The 12,377-nt window shown below is 48.0% G+C and overlaps 1 protein-coding gene across 1 annotated transcript in view; it reads right to left on the bottom strand.

Annotated features, from left to right (window-relative positions):
* LOC139057269 (phosrestin-2-like) overlaps nt 1-12,377 on the bottom strand; it is a 789,714-nt gene that overhangs the window by 351,230 nt on the left and 426,107 nt on the right. The window lies entirely within an intron of this gene.

Below are 12,377 nucleotides of genomic sequence, written 5' to 3'. Positions count from 1 at the left end.
TGCCTGTATCTTTGGTTGCATTTTTCTCTGGATGCTTGTTTCGTTTCGGTCGTTTTCTCCAAGGCATGTGTTCCACCCTTTGGGCGAGTTGTGAGAGGTTCACAATACAACGTCAGCGTATTTAGGTTACAGGTATACATCGGCCGAAGTAAACGAACCATTGTGAGCGATAATAGGCGATATGTATTTGCCACAATTTTGACCGAGGCCTTACCCATGTGTACTTTGCCCTGCTATGCGAGCTTTATTGATTTGCATTGTCGCTGGATCAGTGGCATCTTACGCATGAGGGTTTTCATGCATGTGATTGATCGCATTGCGGGAGTGTAGTCATCCTTGCAGGCCAAACGCGTTGGAGCTCATTGCCTCAGATGACGCTGACTCCCGCAAGAAACGGTGAGTTGCATTTGCTACGTACAGGCGCCCAAATCTTTAACTGGCGTGCGCGAGCGGCGACTTTTCCGTGCGTCAGCGCCGTATGACGGGGCGAGGCTGGAAACAGTCTGAGGCTAAGCGCATGCGCCCAAAGCGCGCTCAGCTGGGTCCATCGTCTGCTAGGCTGTTTCCAGCCTCGCCCCGTCATGCGGCGCTGACGCCCGGAAAAGTCGCCGCTCCCGCACGCCAGTTAAAGATTTGGGCGCCTGTACGTGCTATGCTGTTCTCTCGTGAAACGCGGTGCGTTGTCAATTCATCTGCTCCCAGGAAAAGCAGCAACTACTGCTAACGGCGCTTGTTCCACCTTTTTTGCGTTTGAGACCGATATACGGTCGCGTCATGTGGTCTCCGCTATGTTTCCAAGCACTGGCCCTGCTTCGAACACTGCGTACGGCGAACACGAACAAGCGGTTGGTCATCGGACGCATACGATCTTATTACAAAACATTTATGGGCTTTTACGTGCCAAAACCACAAGCTAGGACACACGGTATAGCCAGAGACATTACCCATTAGATGGACGACGAGTCAGCAATTGTCAACCTTATACTCTCCTGCGCTCTGGCCGGTAACGCTCTGGCTCTGCGCTCTGGCCCGTAACATGGCAACAATTTCTTGATGAAAGTGAGAGTAGCTGGGCGGTAGTCGATTTCTGCCATGGGCGAGAACTTAGCACTGCTGAGGAGGAGTAGTATAGAAGCGGTGAACCGCCGAGCGAGCGTCATGCCGTCGTTGCCGCCGTTATGTCAACGTCACCGCCGTCATTCCGTCGTAGTCGTACTGTCGTCTTGCCGTTGTCACACACACGCTCGCGTCACGCACACACAAGTGCTCGTCTTACGCGGACACGTTGTGGAACCTACTAACACTGTGCGCAACCCCAAACAAGGCTGCATAGCCAGCTACAAGCAAGGCAGTTTATATGCAAATTTGGAAGCAGTCATATTTTAATGCACTTCAATTTGCTTAAATCTTTAAACTCACACCCCCCAATTCGATATATTCAAAACTGAATTTCAATACTCAATCCAAGCAATATAGATACCGAGCGCGCCTCGCTGATACGTGAGAAAGAAAGATCCCATGACAAAGTGCGTGGCCGAGTTTGTATACTAACACGGCGCGTTGGGCCAGATGCTTGGGCTCTATTCTGGACACGCATGGCGGCTGCACGGCCGCCATTATCCGCCATGTTTACTCTCTGATTGGCTGTCGAGAGGTCACGTGTTTTGAAATTTGTGCCGGGAAGCGGAAGTATTGCAAAATGTAATTTTGCGTTTTCATCAAGATGACGAAACGTGACGTGGAGCTGCAAATGTTATGGACTAATACATTTTTTTTATCCTTGGCAGATATATTGTGATGTTAGCGCTTTAAAGAGAATGTGAGCGGTAGCGTGCAGAAGCCAGTGCAATGCATCTGCAATTGCGCGAATATGTGGTGGCGATTCAAGATATGCGCCATGCCAGCTTGCTGATTGGCTGAAGGAATATCTCATGAGGAGCGTCACAGGAAGGGCTGTTTCGTAAACGTCATTTTGACGACGCGTGACGTTTCGCAGGGCCGCCATTGCTGAGATTTTCCGCCATAATTTTTGCTGCGACGAGCCGCGCGAATTATGCTAATGGGAAGCCATATGCAATGGCAGCCGAGAGGAATGCGTATCGCCACATTTTCCCCGTCGTTTGGCGCCACGAAAATCTTTTGTTCATAACGCGTGCTCATAGTATTTGCATCGCTCTCGGGTGGTGTTGGCATTTGTGTTTGGGGCCATCGTTTTTTAAAAGAACGCGTTTATACGAAATAATATTGGTTGAATATAGCAAACTTTCAGCAATGTTGTCCACTTTTCACTGCTGGATTTCTATTGTAATCGAGATTAATGCCTTTTCGCACAATCAGACGTTATGACAACGGCCTTTTTCTAATTTATAAAAAGAAATGTACGCAAGGTGGCGCCTTGAAGTTTCCTCCCGCCTTTCCTCCCGCGGTGCGAGTAACTAGCGAAATGAACAAGAGATGGCAGCGCCGGCGCTTGCGTCGCGCTAGTGGTTATCTCTGGCGCCCGCAACGCTATCGGTGATATTCGGCCGTTTCTGAGCCAGCCGAGTCGGGCTGAGTCACTTGCGTTTCACGAAATAGCGATAACGTGGCCTAGAACGTGCGCGCATCACCACTGGTAGGTCGCGTATGTTGTCTCAAGCAAGAAAACAAGGGCATTGGCGCCAACATGCGATGACTCATTGCATTTTCCGGGGACACGCATCCTAGCTATTGAAGCAGACGACGGCTTGTACGCAGCAGACGACGGAAGCGCGAAGCGTTTTCGACGGAACAATCATACGCTTTGAGATAGCTGCTTTATTTTTACTGCGGAGGAAAACTGTTTTGCTTAACCGATAACGCTACATTCAGTGCCTTCATTTCAGTTTCTTAGGCGAAACGTCAAGTTGGCGTCACGTTACGTAAGCAAAACTGGGCCACCGGCGCCATTTTGTTTGCGTCGCGCCTACGTCACGCACCGAAGAAAATGGCGGAATGTCCAGAATAGCGCCCCTTGACGCATATCGCGCCGTATCAGTATCTGCTGTTACTGGCGGCGATCGACATTCAAACTTCGTCACACTTTTTGTCACGGGGCGTTTCCATCCGATATGATAGCGGAGTGACCTTTTCTGCGCTGCCGCCGCGCTCGGTTTGAATATTGAAATTTGACTATGGTTATCTCAAATTAGATGCTATTTTTTATATCTTTAATAAATTCGGATGCATTAAAAAGTGACTACCTCCAAGTTTACCATCTAACCAACAGTCCTCAGGAGGAGGAGAGGGGGAAATAAAGAGAGAAGGCAGGAATGTTAACCAGAAATGCACCTGCTTGGCTACGCTACTCTGGGAGACGCGAAAGAGGGGAAAGAAAGATAGGATAGAGAGAGGGAGGGGAGGAAAGCCGCGGTGAGCTCGCGCACGCAGGCGGAGGGCCTGAGCGACTCAAAAGTACTCGCATAAGCCAGTCGCCCTCAAGAAAGACAAAAGTGCCTTCACAGCTTTCTCGGCCGACGAGCAATAGGGACAGTCTTCAAGTAGCACCTGCACAGACAGCGGCCGATCGACCAGTCGTCGCAATGCGATAGATAATGTTTGTCTTTCCGGCTGAAATCCATGGCAATGGCACAATCAATGTTGGATGTTCTCTTCCACGCCGCAGACGTCACATACAGCACTGTTCGTGTCGTCCACTTCTCTTGTGTCCGTGTCTGCACGCCTTAGCCCTTTTTTGCACTATGAATCATTGCCAACTAGCCCAGCTTTTTGTCGTTCTAAGCTGTCGGTCATCCAATCAAAGTAGTGTACGCCTTCGTGAATGCCACTCCCAGCCACAGCCGGTATAGAACCGATGCCTCACGTCGTTGAAGCCCGGGTGGAGGTCGGAGTTGGAATGACGGGTTGATCAGTTCGTACAATCTGGTGTGTCTCATATTTAGGGTGTTCCACTCTGTTAAAGAGAGCTTGCGTGCCAGGGGATGGAGCTGCCTTGCAGCGTCTGTCCTGGAAAGAGGAATGGGAATGCTGTGTTGTTCTTGGTGTGATTCTCGGGCAGCTTTGTCTGCTTGATCATTTCCACTGATCCTGCAATGGCCAAGTAGCCGCTGGAAAATAGTTTTGTGGCCTTTTTGTTTGAAGTCGTGAGGAAGTTTGACGATTTCGTATGTTAGTTGTTCGTGAGCTCCACGTCGGAGAACTGATTGCATGCTGTGTAAAGCCTGTCTCGAGTCGGAAAACACGGCCTACCTATTAGAACTGTCTGTGTTAATAAATTGCAGCGCACTGCGATGAGCTTGGAGCTCTGCAGCCATGGACATCGTGACAGGTGACGTCTTGAAGCGCATTGTTACTCCGCTTGTGGGTATAAACACAGCACCCCTAGCACTGGTCGATGTAGTCGATCCGTAAGTATAAATGTGCACGCGCTTACTGTATTTCTCATAAAACAGGCGTAAGCTCAATTGTTTTAGTCGATTAGTCGAAGCGGCGGCAAATCTGACTTTTTCAGAAGTCCTGGAATTCTGGGATGTACTTCAGGACGGCACAAACACCATGGAGGAGACACCGGCCTGGCCGCAGGTGTGTGCTCCGATGTAAGCGAGGCACGATATGCACTGACAGTTGTGCTTGGTGACGTACCAGGTCTTTCTACGGTGAGTGTAGCAAGCTGGTGGCAAGGGGTACGGGCAATGTGCCTGACATGTGCAAGCATTGCCTCGACGGTGATGTGCGTCGTGATTGAATAATTTTGAGCAGTGGTATTAGTTTCAGCCGTTGACGCAATGCGTGGTAATCCAAGGCATACTCAGAGCTTGGGCTTGAATGCTCTGAACTCTACGCAAATTGGTTTTGCAGGTGCTAGATATAACAGGTGGGCTGTACAGGAGGAACGAAACAAACAACACCCTGCACAGCTGTAACCTGGATTACATGGACACCCCCCGGTTCTTTCCTGCAAGGAGCCTGAATAGATGACAAACACCAATCAGTCGCTTTTCCACGTGGTTCACAAGAGGAGCCCAAGACAGGTCTCTGTCAATCACAATCACAAGCCCCAAGAGCCCGTGACTTCTGCTGGACGATATCACATGTCAAGTGATTGATACGCCATTTGCAGACATTGATTCCGGGTAAATGCCACGACTGCGCACTTTTTCTACGTCACCTCCAGTTCCTTGTCTACGAAAGTAGCATGATGTCGATGAAGTCGCCTTCAGAAGCCGAGCCCGAAGCTGAAGCCCTGTCACCTCCGACGTCCAGATACAGAGGTCGTCGGCGTAGACAGAGAGCTGAACGGCGCTTGACGGGTCCTCGAGTCGTCCAATAACGGCTAGACTAAAAATCGTTGGACTTAATAAACCGCTCTGAAGGACTTCGCGGCTGCTGTAATGCTGGAGTGTCGGGCCATCTCCGGTGAGCACGTATAGAATGATCGCATCTGTAGGTAGTCACGAACCCAAGTATATATCTTGCCACCAAGTCCTATTACTTTTAACGCTTTGAGGATGGCTTCATGGGCAACGTTATCGTAAGCCTCTTTAACATCTAGACACAAGGTAGCAGACAAACGCTTACAAGCCTTCTGGATTTCGACGTACCTTACTAATTCGACAACGTTATATATAGATGAAAGGCCCCGCCTGAATCCTGTCAACGTGTCTGGATAAATGTCATAGTTCTCTAGGAACCAGTCCAGGTGCGTTAGAACCATCTATTCCATTACTTTTCCTACCCAACTAGCATGCGTGATCAGACGGTATGACGTAATGTCCAAAGGTGACTTGCCATCTTTGAGAAGCAGAATCAGGTGACTTGTTTTCCATTTTTTGGTAACCGTGCCAGTCTGCCATGAGCCGTTGTACAGGAGCAGGAGTGTCTTCCGAGCCCGTTCACCAAGGTTAAACAGAGCGTAGTATGTAATACCATCTGGTCCTGGTGCCGAGAAACGCCTGCATAAAGCAAGCGCAGCCTCTTGTTTGTCCAGAGAAAAAGGGCACCCCATACGGCGATTACGTAAGAATGGTGAGTGGACGGGAGTCTGCGTTCCAGTGGAACTTGCTTCACCGGCAGTCCTCCTACAGAAGGATTTGGTGACATCAATCTCTTTGTATTGTAGGTAAAAAGACTGGGAATTAAATGGGTGACACTGTCCAGGGGTTGCACGGAGGCCACGAACAGTTTTCCATATAAAGGCTTTCGCGGATCCAGAGACTCGCAGAAAGGCATCCATCGCTGTGAAGCCAGCTTGTTCATACGACGCTGTATTTTGTTCTGTGTATGCCTGGCCAATCTCAAATCATGGATGGACTTTGTGCGTCTATGTCTTCCTTCAGCACGGCAGCGAACTGCCCGAGGTTTCTTTAACTCGATGTCGAATTCGGTGCATGCGGAGCTTTTCAAAATCAAATTTGTAGCAGCCTGTAAGTAACCTTTAATTGCGTACCCTAGGTTGGATGGTATGTCGTCTCGACAGCAGTCTTCCATGATTTATTTAAATTTCGGCCAGTCGATGCATTGGACGGCTCCGGGGAACTTGGAGCTAGTCAGCCCCTCAATGGTGAGATACGTTGGGATGTGGTCACTTCCCCGTGTTTCCAAGTCCGAGAAACACTGAACCCTTCTGTTAAAGGAGCGTGAAACAAAGCTAAGGTCGATGCAGCTACTATGCGCTGTTCCTCGCAGATAGGTGGGGTTTGTCAAACGGAGTTCTCATTCAGAGGCAAAGGACACCAATCTTCAGGCCTCAAGTTAATCTTGGAGCTTTCCCAGAGGTAGTAGAGGCCATTGGAATATCCAGTGATTACCCAGGGCGGTGGAGTCATTGTCAAAATTTCTTGTAAGAGCTCGCAGTTTAGAGCTCGCAGTAGGCTCCCAGAATTGGGAAAGAGAAGCTTGCTCTTCCTGCACAGTCAAACGAACGTACTGGTTTTCTTGTCAGACGACATGGGGCGATGAACATACGTCAAGTCACGACGTATAAAAACAATAATCTTGCTGCATTGCCCGTGGGTGGAGGACATAATGCACTCATACCCTGACAGTCTGATGGGAGATGACAGGTCTTGCTCACAAATGACAATAATGGGAAACTGATCCATGAATACAAACTGTCGACAGTCGGAGACATACGCGACTTAAGGCCTCTAGCGTTCCACTGAACGACAGATGCATTCGTCAAAGTTCTAAGAAAACGACGAATAACATTTTTTTGTCGATTAGTCTTCTGAAACACACGTTAATAGCTGGTAAGTATGTTCACCTTTCCTTCAAACTCGTCTGCAAAGGCTCCACTTTCGCTATGCTCATGGCCTTTTTATTATTAAAAAAATCTATTAATTACAAAAATCCTGTTTATGAATAAACAGCGCGTGACTTAGCTAGTAATAGCAGAGAAAATAAGAACCGTATAAACAATCTGCTGTATCATTCCTATAAATTGATGGGCATGGGAATGTGAACTTGTTTTTCATGGAAGTGATGTCATTTGTGTAAAGCAGCAGGAATACGGGAGGCTCTAGTTAGAAGCTTATCACAAAGCAAGAAATAATTTTTTGTCAACCAGCCCATTCTCGCTCTTTCTGACGGGCAGCTATAATACATATATTATATCAGTAAAAACAAAGTACGAGTGTCAGCGCTAAGATGATAACGTCTTCGCAGTTCGTTGGAAAATGTCACACGCCTCTGCTCAATCTTTGGCCAATATAGTTTATTATAGCTTGCTTTGTTACCATTTAAGCGTGCGATTGCCGTTTTTGACAAGCAAGTGGCCTATAGCCATACGTTGTTTCCTTTAAGACAAGAAAAAAAAGGAAAAAAAAAGAGAGTAAGCGATATATCCGCCGATAATGTCACACGCTGTGTGGTGCGGGCTACATTGAAGCAGTATAATGGATGTCTTGTGGCGTTGTCGCGCTTCTCCACGACAGCGCCAGACCACGTCTTCACGCAGAGACGAAAGACGCGACTTCAAATCCGCACCCGCTTTCCCACGCAATATTGTCCCGCGGCGGCAAACTTCTTCCCAAACGCTCATTGTGAGAGCAACGGTTTCTCCCTCGTGCCGGCCTGGCAAGCAGGGCGCAGGCGGCAACATTTTGCAGAACGAATGTCTGGAACTTTATCTCTTAATCTCTGCTTTAATTATGCAGAACAATCAGCAAGGGTCGCATCTAACGCTGCAATACTATGTTAAAACATTCTGACAAAGCGTTTTAATCTCCTCTTTCTGACTTCAAGAAAGAAAAGGGGGCCCTGAGGTAAACCCCATTACGAACAAGACAAGGCGCTGGAAGGTCACTGGAAGTCCAAATTTACAACCAGAAAAAAAAGTGACGCCGAAAGATGGAACCCCAATTTGTTCGTGGTAATGGTGCGGCGACTCGGTGGTCATTTGTCACGCCTTGCTCCTTCATCGACAAATCAGTTTACGGCGCATGAAGTGCCCAGAATGAATTAGACAAGAAGCACGGAGACACGCACACACAGGGGAGCCGACACACCTTCGCTTATAACCTAGAATGATAGGACTCGTGCTCGACATGCAACGACGACGATAATAGTCAACAGTACATGAACTGAAGGCTGTACAATATAAGATCTCGCCGTTGCATTCGGGAGTTGGCGGAAGGTGAGGGGTATTTTAAGAACGAAAGGTCTATTTACAGTCCCTGTATGTACACGACTAAAAGAAAGGTAAAATAACAGTAAAAAGTCATCGAGGGCCGGCAGCAAATCATACGCTGCAACACGTGGCCTCCCTCTTTCCGATGATTCTCGGGCTTTAACACCTTCAGTCCGTCGGGATCACGTCATTTTCAGGCAGTCGTCAAGCTCGTGCAGGTGTCGTCATTTTCATCCAATCGTAGGGTCCGTGCAATTGGTGTCGCGTTCCGCCAATGGGAGCACTCCACGAGCTCTATTCTCCGATGGCTGCTTCTGTCCGGCGCAGCCTCCTCGCCTGGTATGCGCTCAGCAGGAGGGGACTGGTCGTCCTTGAACGACCTTCCAGTGCTACAAAAGCAGCTTTTCTCAGGACTAGAGTCAACTACGTCGAACCGTGCCAGCCTCCAGTGGCACACTTTCGGGAAGCGCCACACAAATTTTCACGCGCGGCACACGAGGACGGATCGATCAACTTGTTTGACGGGTCCCATAGCACCGTCAACGCGCGCCTGCGCACGATAATAGGAATGCGAAGGCGAGTGGTTGCGTTCGGAGAAGTTGACCGATGTTAATTAATGGTCCGCATCCAACAACATGCACTTAAATGCTCTCGTTGTACGAAAAGTGAGCTCTAAGAAAGGGGCAGTACTGGCGCTGGGGCGAGTGGGTTTGACATAGGAACTTTTTACTGCTAATAAAGCGGAGAGAACAGCAAGGGAGACAACCGAAGCGCCACTGTCAACTGAATTTTATTTCCTATAGCTTCAAGTATAAATACATTGCTGGCAAACAAGTATCGAATCGTTGGACATGAGCTCCTAGCCTATAACAGATCATTCCTTGTCGTTTAAATAAAGTGGTGGAGCACTGACACAACTAACACCTGCTTTAGTTGTCATTAGCCTTCCTTCTACTATTTCTCTCTTGCTTTTGTCAGCGCTCCTGTACAGGGCTTTGCATTCATTGAAAAGTGGAAGGCAACTTCATTCATGGCATTCGTCAATTAGGTGCGTATGTTGACTGCGATCTACGTTCTGTTTGAATTCTCTTAACCTGTCACTTAAGCCCATAACACATTGTCCAATATGCATTTTGCCACAGGATTTGGGGCTCAGATATACTATACCTTGTCGATGCACGGAATGAACGGAAGCTGGTCATTTTGTGCGCAACTAACGAGGTTACTGACTATCTTGTATTGCCCTGCAGAGATAGGCGATCAATTTCATTCACTTTTTGCCCCTTTACGTTGTCTTAATAGTCAAGCCAATTGTTAAAGAGAACTTTTTTTGTTTGTTCTTCTTCTCTATACTTTGCTTGGGCGGCTGTTTGGCCGAGCAAACTGGATCGATCCCGGAGATGGTCTAATCAAAGGTGGTGACTTGTGCCAATCCTGTTACCAGAGCATGATATATGTCCTCGCAAGGGATTTAATGTAGTTTGCAACGCGTGGTGATACTTGAGGCAGTGCAATGTCACAGTAAGCATTAACCAATAGAGCCAACCAACAAGTGCGGGCAGCTGCGTATCTCAACAGGCCTATACCGGAAAGCTATCGTCTGGCTTCGGCAATCATCTTCCGATGGACACTGGTCATTCTTGTTTTAATGATTTGAACGTGGATAGGAGCATCTTTTCGCAACACAACTTATAGAACTTTTCAACTCAAAGTGATTCACTCATGTATACTGCAGGTTCTATTAATTAAATAACAGAGTTCCTGTACAGTAGCAACATCGGTTTACTCATTCATTAAATAGTTAATAATTACAGAACTTAGAACCATGATTCTTCATCGCCTACTATTTTCCCCCGCCTATGCAGGGCAAGGTCCTCTCACAGCGACCTTGCGCCAGTAGGCGATGAGTGCAAGTTTCCTGATGTGATGCCTCCACCTATGCCTACACCACCCTCGACTGCGTTTACATTCCCCTGGTACACATCTAACTTGATTTTTATCTCTTAATGTAAACTATAATATCAGCTCTCTATGTTTGTTATTTTATTTGTACAGACGTCTTCCTGTCCTTGTACGGTTCTTAATTTCTAAGTTTCAGTGTTTTAACCTTCAATCAGCGTATACGCTGATTGCGCATTTTCACCCTCAAAGATATCGGTAAGCTACCAGTTATGGCTTGAGAGGGCCTGCCGTGTGCTCTCCAAGTCACTCTTATTCGTCTCCAAATTTTCTTCTCGTGATCCGGGTCCCTATTACCATTTGACCTAGATACCCGCATTCTTGTACAGCTTCAGAAGGCTACTGTCAATCAAGAATTTTTGTTCTCTTGCCACGCTACATAAAATTATTGTAGTCCCTTTCGTGTATTAATGCCGAAACCAACCTTTGGGTTTCGTGGGTTCATGTCCTCAATAATTTTTGCAAGTCATCACTAGCGTTGCTCAACAGAAGCAAAGGAGACTAGCCATTTTCTAACCTGTCCTACGAAACAGCAACGACACCGCTCGTCTATTCAAAATTGGTCATGGCACTGTCAAACCTTGACAGGCTAGTTTCATTGCTTTTCTTTTCCAATACAGCCACATTTTAGGAGCCTAGCAATTTTACGCACGGTGTCACGCTGGAGAGAGAGAGAAAGAAGGGAAGAAGGAAAGACAGGGAGGTTAACCAGACTGACGCTAACGGCAGACAGCACCACTGTGCTGCAGTGGCGTCTGCATGAACGAGCCAGAGCTGGAGCTTATATTCAAGAAGACGTCTGATATTCTCTGGCACCCCGAGGTTGAGAAACACCCCCAAAGAAATCCAGAGCAACCGTTTCAAAACTCAATTACTTAGCGACAAGGTATCTCGCACGCCTACCGCTACTAATCTCATTAAAGAACGGGGCAGTCGAGCGAGCGTGTCGTCGAGTTCTCCTCATAACACTCGGAAGATGACGCCCGGCTTTGCGGAACTACAGAAACAGCTTAGGAGAGAGCGCTCTCCCGAGCCCGTCTACTTCGCTCATTCGTTTTCATAAGAGCGCCGGCGCCCCCCCCCCCCCCTCCCCCTCCCCTCCGCGCTTAAAGTCCGCGCTTGGCCCTCACCGTCTCCTGGCGAAGAATGAATCAATGAGCGCGCGCAGTTCCATTACACGATGCCTTTCTCCTTCCTTCGCCCCCCCCCCCCCCCCCTCCCCCTTCCAGCCTCGGTGCCCCCGGGCCACTTGTCGCGAGCGGTGCTGAGAGCGCCACGCACGGGGTCACTGAGCTTTCGCCTGGCCGATCTGCGACGTCGATCGCTTCGCTTGCTCAGTCAAGAAACAGGAGCCGATAAGAAAAGAACGAAGCAATGACTTTTTTTTTTCAGTTAAAACTACCAAGAGGTCGACCTTTCAACGCTTGGCCCTGAGACACCAGTCTTTCCCTACCATGCCTGCAAGGCACATTTCTGCGCAATCAGTACAACTCTTTCTAGGTCGCGTTTTTTTGTTTGTTTTAAATTCTTGAAGAGGGAAAACGCGATCACTCCTGCAAGTGTCTGACGATACTTGCAAGAAAATTGCGCTAGCGCTTCATTTATTGAAACAAATTTTTGGGGGGCTTTAAATATTTTCCCCGCTACAAATGAAGCGGGCAGAAAGTGGAAGATTGAGGGCAAAAGTAATTTTACTGACTTCGCAAAGATAGGCTTTAAAAAAATCAATTATAGAGTTTTACGTGCCAAAACCATGATCTGGATATGAGACACGCCGTAGTGGGGTCGTCCGGAAATTTGGACCACCTGGGGT

This window comes from Dermacentor albipictus, chromosome 1 (assembly GCF_038994185.2).
Source record: "Dermacentor albipictus isolate Rhodes 1998 colony chromosome 1, USDA_Dalb.pri_finalv2, whole genome shotgun sequence".
Taxonomy (NCBI): domain Eukaryota; kingdom Metazoa; phylum Arthropoda; class Arachnida; order Ixodida; family Ixodidae; genus Dermacentor; species Dermacentor albipictus.
This window is presented reverse-complemented; position numbering and strand designations above follow the sequence as displayed.